This window comes from Magnolia sinica, chromosome 8, assembly GCF_029962835.1.
Source record: "Magnolia sinica isolate HGM2019 chromosome 8, MsV1, whole genome shotgun sequence".
NCBI lineage: Eukaryota > Viridiplantae > Streptophyta > Magnoliopsida > Magnoliales > Magnoliaceae > Magnolia > Magnolia sinica.
In genome coordinates this window covers 84,136,133-84,147,667 of record NC_080580.1, presented here as the reverse complement: position 1 = coordinate 84,147,667, position 11,535 = coordinate 84,136,133, and the positions used below count along the sequence as shown (strand labels likewise).

Sequence of the window (11,535 nt, the reverse complement as noted above, 5' to 3'; positions counted from 1 at the left end):
TCTTGTTTGCTTTGGTTGTGTTTGGTCTTTACAATCGTAGTTATTTATATGTGTGTGTGTGTGTGTGTGTGTGTGAGAGAGAGAGAGAGAGAGAGTTTCGCACCTGCTTCTCATGGGCTGCTAGTATAGTAATATGTAATTGAGATTTGAACCATACTGACCTCGAAGTTTGGTCAAATTACCTTGGGAGCTATGACGTTCCAGATATGCCAAGAGTAGCCTTTTGACAACTTTTGGATATTATTTCGGACAAAAATACCCCCGTCCTTATTCAGAAGTCGTACAGTCCTGGAGTGAATAAGAAGTTACCTTCTTTTTCAACACTCGAGAAAGTGACAGATTGGCTAGTCCCTCTGCCACCAGCTAATGGTTGGTGCTCGGTGGTCTGTGGGCCCCACCACCATGTATGTGTTTCATCCATGCCACCCATATATTTTTTCCGATCGTTTTATGGTATGAGACCAAAAATGAGGTATACCCCAATCTCAAGTGGACCACATTATAGGAAACAGTGTTGAATGAGTGTAGACCATTAAAAACTTTTTGGGGGCCATAAAAGTTTTGGATCAAGCTGATCTTTTTTTTTTCCCTTCATCCGTGTCTATATGACCTAATCAATAGATTGGATGTCAAATAAGCACTACAGTGGGCCTTAGGAAGATTTTAATGGTGGATATCCAATCACTATTGTTTTCATCTGGTGGTCCATATGACAACCACAATCCATATAACATGACAATCACGACCCATATAACATGACAACTACGACTCATGCAAACCACGACCCAAATGGGCCGCAATTGTATGGATCACAGTTGTCATATTATATGGGTCTTAATTGTCATGTTATTTGGGTCTCAGTTGTATGGGTCTCAGTTGTCTTATTATATGAATCGTAGTTATATGGATCGCAGTTGTCCTGTTATATGGGTCGTAGTTGTCATGTTATATGGGTCGCAGTTATCCTGTTATATGGTTCACAGTTGTGTGAATCGCAGTTGTCATGTTATATGGTTCGTAGTTGTCCTATTATAAGGGTCGCAGTTGTATGGATTGCAGTTGTCCTATTATATGGGTCGCAGTTATCCTGTTATATGGGTCATGGTTGTCATGGGTTGTGGTTATCATGTTATATTGGTCGTGGTTACCATGTTATATGGGTCGTTGTTGTAATGTGATGTGTGCAATTCAAAAGGGTCGAGGTTGTCATGTGACGTGGACCTCACCTTGATGTATATGTTTAATCCATGCCTTCTACCACCTTCTCCATATTATTTCATGCTATGAGCCAAAAATGAGATAGATTCGAGTCCCTAGTGGACTGCACCAAGGGAAACAAAGTCTCACTGGTGGGCCTCAGCTCCTATTATTTAAAAATAAACAAGTTATTGATTACATCAACCTAATAACCGTGAACCTTAGCATATTACAACCACGACCCTTACTCGTATACAACCATGATCCATTTGAAGGGTAGTAGTTCACATTCACTATGGATCATTGTTGTCAACCACAACCCTTTGTGGGTGAAAATCACGATCCATTGTGCATGTGAACCACAATCCTTCGAATGGATCGTGGTTGTCATGTAACAAGGGTTGAGGTTGTCATGTTATATGAGTCCTTGTTGTCATAGGTCGTAGTTGTCATGTTATATGAGTCGTGGTTGTCATGTTATATGGGTCGTTGTTGTCACCCGGGTCGTAATCGTCATGGGTCGTAGTTGTTATGTTATATGAGACGTGGTTGTCATGTTATGTGGGTCATGGTTGTCATGTTATATGGGTCATGGTTGTAATTTATATGGGTCGTAGTTATCATGTTATAGGGGTCGAGGTGGTTACATGTGACATGTGCAGTTCGTGGTTGTAACGTAGTAAGAGTCGATGTTGTCATGTTATAAGGATCGTGGGTCCTGTCGTGATTTATGTGTCGAATCCAATCTATCCATTGGATTTAGAATTTAATTTAACGTCATGGGAAATGAGTTACACCCAAAAAATTTATGCCCTAAAAGGTTTTCAATGATAGCTTTTCAATTCCACTGCTTTCTATGGTGTGGTCCACATGAGCCTTTGATATGCCTCATGTTTTTGCTCATTCCTTATAATGATCTTTCAAAATGAATGGACGATATGGATAAAATATATACATCACAGTGGGCCCAATAAGACCATTCATCTCTACATATATTGGGATGGGTAAGTCGAGTAACATGACTTACTAAAATAACTTTCTCGAGGTCTTGAGAATCTAGGCTCTTCCATCTATCTGAATGTAGGGTAATGTGACCATATTGGACTGGATGTGGATTAACTACTGACAGGTTGATTTCACTACTGAAGTGACGTCACCAAGTTATGTGGGACCCACCATGATGTATGTGTTGTATCTACATCGTCCATCCATTTGGTGATATAAATTTAGGGTATGAACCAAATAACGAGTCTGATCCACAGCTCGAGTGGACCCCACAATAGAAAACAGTGGAGAGAGTGCCCTCCACCATTAAAAATTTCTAAGGGCCATAGACGTTTTCGATCAATTTGAAATTTATGTTTTACCTTCTTTCATGTCTGTCTTAACTTATGAACACGTTGGATCTCAAATAAACATCATAGTAGACCTTAGGAAGGTTTCAACAGTGGGCATCACTCTTCCCATTGTTTTCTGTGGCAAGGTCCACTACAGATTTGGATCTGACTCATTCTTTGTCTCGTGCCTTAAAATGATATCTCCAAATGGATGGATGGTGTGGATACAACACATACATCATGGTGGGTCCCACAAAAATTGGTGATGTCACTTCAACCTGTCCCTATCTAATCCGCACAGGATGCGGAACCGAATTGGCTAGTGTACCACACACCAGCTATATAGCTGTTGTAGGTACATGTCATGCGATGACACCAAGTTGTAGGTACGTGTCGTGCGAGGACGAGGCGTGGATTAGATACTGATAAGGTCAGTATCCAGATAGCTACTGAAATGACGTCACCAAGCTCTGTGGACCCCACCATGATGCATGTGTAGTATTCATACTGTCCATCCATTTGGAGAGATAGTTTTATGGTATGAAAAAAATAATGAGATAAATTTAAAGTTCAAGTGGACCCCACCATAAAAAACAGTGGGGATGGTAACATCCACCATTCAAAACTTCTTAGGGGCCACAGAAGTTTTTGATCAAGCTTATATTTTTGTTTTCACTTCATCTATCTCTATGTTAACTTACGAATAGGCTAGATCTAAAAAATACATCATGGTGGGCCCTATAAATGTTTTAACAGTGGTTGTGACTGATCCCATTGTTTTCTGAGGTGGGTCCACTTGAACTTTAGATCTATCTCGTTCTTTTTCTCATGCCATAAAACCATCTCTACAAGTGGTTGGATGGTATGGATACAACACACGCATCATCATGGGGTCCATGGAGCTTGGTGACGTCACTTCAGAAGCGATTTGGCTACTGACCTTGTCAGTATCTAATCCACGCCCGCGAGGACGAGCACTAACGCTCCTCGAGCTCCAAGTTATACGAACGGTTCAAAGTAGATCAAAGTTAAATGGCCCCACAGTGATGTATTTATTATATCTACACCGTTCATCTATTTTTAGAGATCATTTAAGACCATTATCCAAAAAATGAATAATATCCAAAGACCATCTGGACCACACCACAAATAGCAGCAGAGATAATGATTTTCATCGTTAAACAATTTGTAGGGCCCACCATAACGTTTATTTTCCATCCAATCTATTCATAAGGTCTTAAAGACCTGAATGAAGAGGAAAAACAAATTTCATATTGATCTAAAACTTCTGTGACCCCAAAAAGGGTTTCAATGGTAGACATTCAATCTCCCACTGCTTTTTGCAGTGTGGTCCACTTGATAGTTAGATCTGTCTTATTTTTCATATCAAGCCTTAAGACGAGTTTGCCAAATAGATGGACAGTTTAGATATAACATATACCTCATGATCAAACCCACAGAAATTGCTGACGTCAATAAAACAACTATATAGCTGATGTGAGGTACACTAGCTAATCTACGTCCGTATTTTGGACGGAAACAGATTGGCTACTCCCCCTACTACCATCCATGTGGCTGATGGTCGGTGCTCTGTGGGCCCCACTATGATGTATGTATTTCATCTATTCCATTCATCCATTTTTACAGATTATTTTAGAGTTTTATACCAAAAATAAGAGGGATATAAATCTCAAGTGGACCACACCACAGGAAAACAATGGTGATTGGATAGCCACCATTAAAATCCTCCTAAGGCCCACTGTACTGTTTATTTGACATCCAATCTATTGATTAGGTCATAAAGGACCAAATGAAGGGAAAAACCAAAGATCGGCTTGATCTAAAACTTTTATGGCCCCGAAAGGTTTTTAATGGTCCATGCTTATTCAACACTATTTCCTGTAATGTGGTCCAGTTGAGATTGGGATATACCTCATTTTCAGTCTTATACCATAAAATTATCTAGAAAAATAGATGGACGACATGGATGAAACACGTACATCATGGTGGGGCCCATAGAGCACCGACCACCAGCCATTGGCTGGTAGCAGGGGGAGTAGCCAATCAATTTCCATTCGGGATACAGAAGCCAACTGGTTGGTGTACCACACAGTTATATAGCTGTTGTATTTACATCAGCAAATTCTGTGGGTCCCATCATGAGGGATGTGTTATATCCAAGCCGTCCATCCATTTGGCGAGCTCGTCCTATGGCTTGAGACTAAAAATAAGATAGATCTAAAGATAAAGTGGACCACACTACAAAAAGTAGCAAGGAATTTAACGTCTACCATTGAAACCCTTTTAGGGATCGTAGAAATTTTGGATTAACATGAAATTTGTTTTTCCTCTTCATACAGGTATTTGTGACCTTATCAACAGATTGGATGGAAAATAAATGTTATGGTAGTGTAAACTGCCGAGACTTCGGGAAGGTTATTTTAGTAAGTCACGTTATCTGGAGGAGTCCAAACTCCCAAGACCTCGGAAGGTTATTTTAGTAAGTCAAGTTATTTTTAGTAACTTACGCGGCCCTATATATGTAGAGATGAATGGTCTTATTAGGCCCACTATGATGTATATATTTTATCCATTCCATCCATTCATTTTGAAATATCATTTTAAGGGATGAGCCTAAAAATAAGGCATATCAAAGGCTCATGTAGACCACAGCATAGAAAGTACTGAAAATTGAAAGCCTGCCATTGAAAACCTTTTGGGGCATAAATATTTTGGATGTAACTCATTTTTTGGCCCATCACGTTAAATAAAATTCTAAATCTAATGAACGGATTGGATTCGACACATAAATGACGACAGAACCCACGATCCTTATAACATGACAACATCAACCCTTATTGCGTTATAGCCACGAACTGCACACGTCATGTAACAACTTTGACCCATGATAACTACGATCCATATAACATGACAACCACGACCTATATCAACTACGACCCACATAACAAGACAACCACGACCCATATAACATGATAACCATGACCTGGATGATAACCACGACCCACTTAACATGACAACCACGACCCATATAACATGATAACTACGACCATGACAACCACGACCCATATAACATGACAACTACGACTCATGACAACCACGACCTATGAAAACCATGACCTATATAACTTGACAACCACAACCCATATAACATAACAACCTCGACCCATATAACTTGGGCAATGTCCACTTCTAACAAACATCACAGTGGGCCCATGGATTATACACATACATCAATATGGGTGGGTTGTGGTTTGCATGGGTTGTAGTTGTTATGTTATATGGGTCGTGGTTGTCATGTTACATGGAACATGGTTTACAACGTATTCACTTCCTTTTCTACCAAACCATTGGTACCATAGCTTAAAGCCCACGATGGGGTGATCCGATCCATCCACCTTGTCAGCTAGCTTGTCGTGAGCTCAAAAGTCCTGACTTGGGCAGTGTCTACTTCTAACAAACATCAAAGTGAGCCTAGAAAGTTTCAATAGTCAATATTATTTTCTATTTTCTGGTCCACACGAGCACTGGATCAAGCAAATATTTGACCTTACCTCTAAAATAACACAACAAAAAGGATAGGCAGCATGGATTATATACATACATCAATGTGGGCCCATATGGGTCGTGGTTTGCATGGGTCGTAGTTGTCGTATTATATGGGTTGTGGTTGTCATGTTGTATGGATCGTAGTTTCACGTGTTCACTTCCTTTTATACTAAACCATTGGTACCATAGCTTAAGGCCCCACAGTGGGGTGATCCGATCCATTCACCTTATCAGTCAGCTCACCCTGGGCCCAAAAAGTCCTGACTTGGGTAGTATCCACTTCTAATAAGCATCACAGTGAGCCTAAAAAGTTTCTATTTATAATCACCATTATTTTATATTTTCTGGCCCACACGAGCACCGGATCAGGCTAATATTTGGGCCATACCCCTAAAATGACACGACAAAAAGGATGGGCGGCATGAATTATACACGTATATCAATGTGGGCCCATATGGGTCATTGTTTATATGAGTAGTAGTTATAATGTTATATGGGTCGTGGTTGTCATGTTGCATAGATCGTGGTATCCACGTGTTCACTTCTTTTACCAAACCATTGGTACCATAGCTTAAGGTCCACAATGGGGTGATTCGATCCATCCACCTTGTCAGCTAGCTCGCCGTGGGCCCAAAAAGTCCTGACATGAGCAGTGTACACTTCTAACAAACATCACAGTAAGCCTGGGAAGTTTAAATAATCACAATTATTTTTTATTATGTGGGCCACGCGAGCACTGGATCGAGCTGATATTTCGGCCCTAGCCCTAAAATGACAAGGCAAGAAGTATAGGTGGCATGGATGATACACATACATGGTAGTGGGCCCACAAACCACAGAGCAGCAGCCATTGGCTGGTGGCAGGGGGAGTAGCCAATCCGTCACTTTCTTGAGTATTGAAAAAGAAGGTAACTTCTTATTCACTCCAGGACTGTATGACTTCTGAACCAAGGATAGGGGTATTTTTGTTTGAAACAATATCTAAAAGTTGTCAGAAGGCCACTCTTGAGAGATCTGGAACATTGTATCTCCCAAGGTAATTTAACGAAATTTGAAGGTCAGTACGGTCAAAATCAAAATCCCTATGTAATTATAGGGTTGAAAAGTCAATCGTTGCATCAAGAAAGTTTCCACCCATGCAAGCTATTACTTTTTTGGACCGCTCCTGATGATAATACACCGAAGTTAGGATAATGGTTAGACGATTATGATTGTGACTATGACTGTTGCCAGACTGTTGCCAGCTCTTGTGATTTTACACAATCATTTTAAAAACGGTTAACTACAGAGACCTGCCAGCCTTTTGTCTATTTTTCAAAGTACCACGTTTAAATTATTTAAAGTAATTATCTATCCACCTTGTCGTTTCGTTATTTATATAAACGCCTCGTGTCGTATGACGTGACGTGAAGACTGCATACGGTTTCTGTTGGGCTGCCTTATGAATGGTTTGGATTGCATATAAATATTATGGAAAGAAGCCCTTGTCAATTATTTTCAGTCGTGTGGCCCAGCTGAGCTTAAGATCTGTTTGATTTTTGGTCTAGTGTTTTAACATGACTTGCTAAAATGGGTAGACGGGGTGGATTTCTCACAAACATCATAGTGAACCCCAGTTAGTACATGAGCTACACTTGTAAGGTAAATGAGTCACTACCGTTTATTTATTTATTTATTTTTTAAGAGTGTACTATCATCCGGCGGTGCCTAACTTTTTTCTACTATTTGTACTTATTTTGATGGAGTCTCAAGGCTACTGCCGGCCCACATGTTTGTAAATCATCACAATAACGCAGTTCACTTGAGTGATAGCAACTCTGACACATTACACGTACCTTAGTCTAGACAATTTGAAACTTATCCCCAATTCAATGGATATTTGAAGCAAATGATTTTCTTATGATGTAACTTTTTCATTTGAAAATTATAAAAGTGAAGGTTCCTTTCTTTAATAAGGGAATAAAACATGTGGGGAATAGAAACCTTACAACAATTCAATCTTTTCGCGACAAGTCAACTCGTCGCTAAAAACTCCAAACTCGTTGTTAAAATTTTTTAGCGACAACTGTACTTTTTGACACGTTTGATGCAGATACGGCGTCACTAATTCTATTTAGCAACGAAAACGGCAACTCGTCGCTAATAACTCAACTATTTGTGATGACCTAATAACTTGTCGTAAAATATAGTTAATTAACGACGAATTGACACGTCGCCATTGCATGTTTTAAAACGTCACTAAATATAAGACTCGTCACGAATAAAGACGTGTTGCGACGAGTCCTTGTTGTCGCTAAAAACTTTTAGCGACGACTGTGCTTGTCGCCATGTTTGATGCAGATACGACGTCATTAATTCTATTTAGTGACGAAAACAACAACTCGTCACCAATAACTCAACTATTTGCGACGACCTAATAACTTGTCGCAAAATATAGTTAATTAGCGATGAGTTGACACGTCGCTATTGCATATTGTAAAACGTCGCTAAATATGAGACTTGTCGCAAATAAAGACATGTTGCAACGAGTCCTCATCGTCGCTAAAAACTTTTAGCGACGACTGTGTTCGTGGCCACGTTTGATGTAGATACGGCGTCACTAATTCTATTTAGCAACGAAAATAGCAACTCATCGCTAATAACTTAATTATTTACGACGACCTAATAACTTGTCACAAAATATAGTTAATTAGCGATGATTTGACACGTCGCCATTACATATCGTAAAACGTCACTAAATATGAGACTCGTCGCGAATAAAGACGTGTTGTGACGAGTCCTCATCGTCGCTAATAAACCCAAATTTGTCACAAAATTTTTTTTGCTGCGAGCGTTGCTTGTTGCCAATTTTGTTGCAAATAATAACTATTTGCGATGACTTAATACATCATCGCTAAATAAAGCTTATTAGCGACAAGTCGACACGTCGCCATTGTATATCGTAAAACGTCGCTAAATATAAGACTCGTCGCCAATAAAAACGTGTTGTGACGAGTTCTCGTCATCGCTAACAAACTCAAATTTGTCACAAAATTTTTTTTATGGCGAGTATTACTTGTTGCCAATGTTGTTGCAAATAATAATTATTTGCGACGACTTAATACAGCGTTGCTAAATAAAGCTTATTTGCGCCGAGTTTACACGCCGCATTACATATAAAGTCATTGCGGATAAAGATGTTTTGCGACAAGTCTTCATTGTCACTAATAACCTCACACCTGTCGCAAAAGCTTTTTTGCGATGAGTATCGCTTGTCGCCAATTTTGTTGCAAATACTAATTTTTTACGACGACTTAATAAATTATCACTAAATATAACTTATTTGTAGCAAGTTTATACGTCGCCATTACATAACGTAAAACGTCACTAAACATAAAACTCGTAACGAATAAAGACGTTTTGCGATGAGTCCACTTATTACTAAAGAAATCCATTTAACATTCATCAAGACAATAATCAGCATAATATCAACAAAACAATTAATTTATCAAAAAAAAAACTACAAATGTCTTCCTTTCCTAGCCTTTCACCGACAACATCTTTGAGAGAGTAGTATGAATTTACCAAAAAAAAGTACAAGCAAGTGACCTGTGACATCTTGTCTATAAACCTTGCAGCATTAGTAATCTCAGTTACTATTCTAATTTCTTCCACTGTAGCACCCGCCTTACCATATGCGATATTCTCCTTTATGGTAGTTGTGAATAAGATGAGCTCTTGGCTAACAAGCTGCAGCTTCTTCAAGTTGATGCCATCTATGAGCACTTCACCAGCTTAGGGGTCATAGAACCTCTCCAACAGGCTGATCACTGTCGACTTCCCACTGCCGCTCTCTCCAACTAGATCCATAGTTATGCCGCTTGGAACATGCAATGAGGACCCAGAAAATACATGAATGTCAAGTCTTGTAGGGTAGCTAAAGTAAACATCTCTCAGTTCTATATCGCTGTTGATATCTTACCAACACAATTCAACAAGACCAATGTATCAAAGAAAGCTGCAAACATTTGAAAAACAAACCATGAGAAACAAGGACTGAAAAACATTACTATATCGATATTTATTCCATTATAGTCTCATCAAAAGTCCTAATATCTTATAATATATTTTCATGGTCCGGTATGTTTTGGAGGTGGCTCTACTGCACATTCTCTTGCATCCCTTACTGCTATATGTAGAATTACTTAGTTGATTCTTCCATCATATTATGCGTTGACTTGGGACTCAAAGAAATGATTGTGTTAGATGTTTTTATTCACCATCATTTCGGGTTTAGAGGTCTCTAAAGGAACAGTATAATGAAATGATTTCTAAATTATTTAAATAGAAAGAGATAAATTTTTGTGACTCTAAAACAATAGAGATGTTTTTGAATAAAGAATCCTATTAAGCTACATTATAAATTAATAAAGAATCCTATTAAGCTACATCATTTGATAGGTGAATAAAAGGTAGAGAACCTGATTAATCCACAGATTGAATTGTTGATGAACTTCATCAACTAGAGGTCCTCACACAATCTTCAAGGGTACCTACAGTCAAATGATATTACATTCAAGGTTTAGTAACCTTAAAACCACAAACAAGCTAACCAACACTGCTTTTTAATGGTTTCAATTTTCTCAAGTCATTATTCAGTAATTTATGATGAACAAGAAACTGGAAACCAGTTGGATTATCGATCTTGAAGCAACTGTTTGAGGAGCGCCATCTAGTCAAAATATGTATGTGCCAGAAACCTTGAGAATTAGCATACACATGACAATAAATAGTTACCACAAGTAGTTGAATTCCGTAAAAGTGCTAATCCTGAGCATAGAAACATCATACCTGTGGATCATTGTCTCCAATGCTTGAACCATACCACAGATAGCTTTGCTGTATAGGTATATCGACCTAATGCATTGCAACAATAACCCTTAAGCCTCTCTATGGAATTTTGTGTTCGTCTAGTTTGATTACCAACAACCTCATGGATGGCGCCAATGCTTGTGCATTAATCAAGTAGTTCTAGACAACTGCTCTAAACTATTTTCTACCACCACCTGTCCAAAGATAGATGGATCAGGCAGCTACGAGCTGCCAAGGAGCTTGATTTTTGCAATATGGCTCATCAAAGAGGTGGCCCACTGATTAAATGGTCCTGATCTATCACCACGTGCACCAATCAAATACTACTCTTATAGACATACAGACAGATAAAATGAGTGTATCTAGCCATGCATAAGAAGAACTAAGTTGAAGTGTGACAGGGAAAGGAAGGATGAAAGAGTTGGTTCAATTTGTTGAAAGAACTTTGGCCCTGATGGAAGTTCACGTTCATAATGCTTGACAAACTGGACCCTGGTGCTACTAAGAGGTGCATATGCATATGTTTTTCTTTAGAGGTATTCAAACACATGACATATCTTAACCTTAACTTCACCTGAAATAT

General features: G+C 38.9%; 1 long non-coding RNA gene across 3 annotated transcripts; it reads right to left on the bottom strand.

Moving 5' to 3' along the window:
* Window positions 1-9,557: 9,557 nt before the first annotated feature.
* Window positions 9,558-11,271, bottom strand: LOC131253547 (uncharacterized). 3 transcript variants are annotated; one of them, XR_009175247.1, is made up of 3 exons: window positions 10,932-11,271; window positions 10,562-10,840; window positions 9,558-10,098 (listed from the first exon to the last, which is right to left on the bottom strand). It is a non-coding gene; the product is annotated as an uncharacterized LOC131253547 (long non-coding RNA). The 3 variants fall into 3 exon arrangements; XR_009175248.1 differs by having other exon boundaries at window positions 10,562-10,812; XR_009175249.1 differs by having other exon boundaries at window positions 10,562-10,633.
* Between the last annotated feature and the right edge of the window lie 264 nt (window positions 11,272-11,535).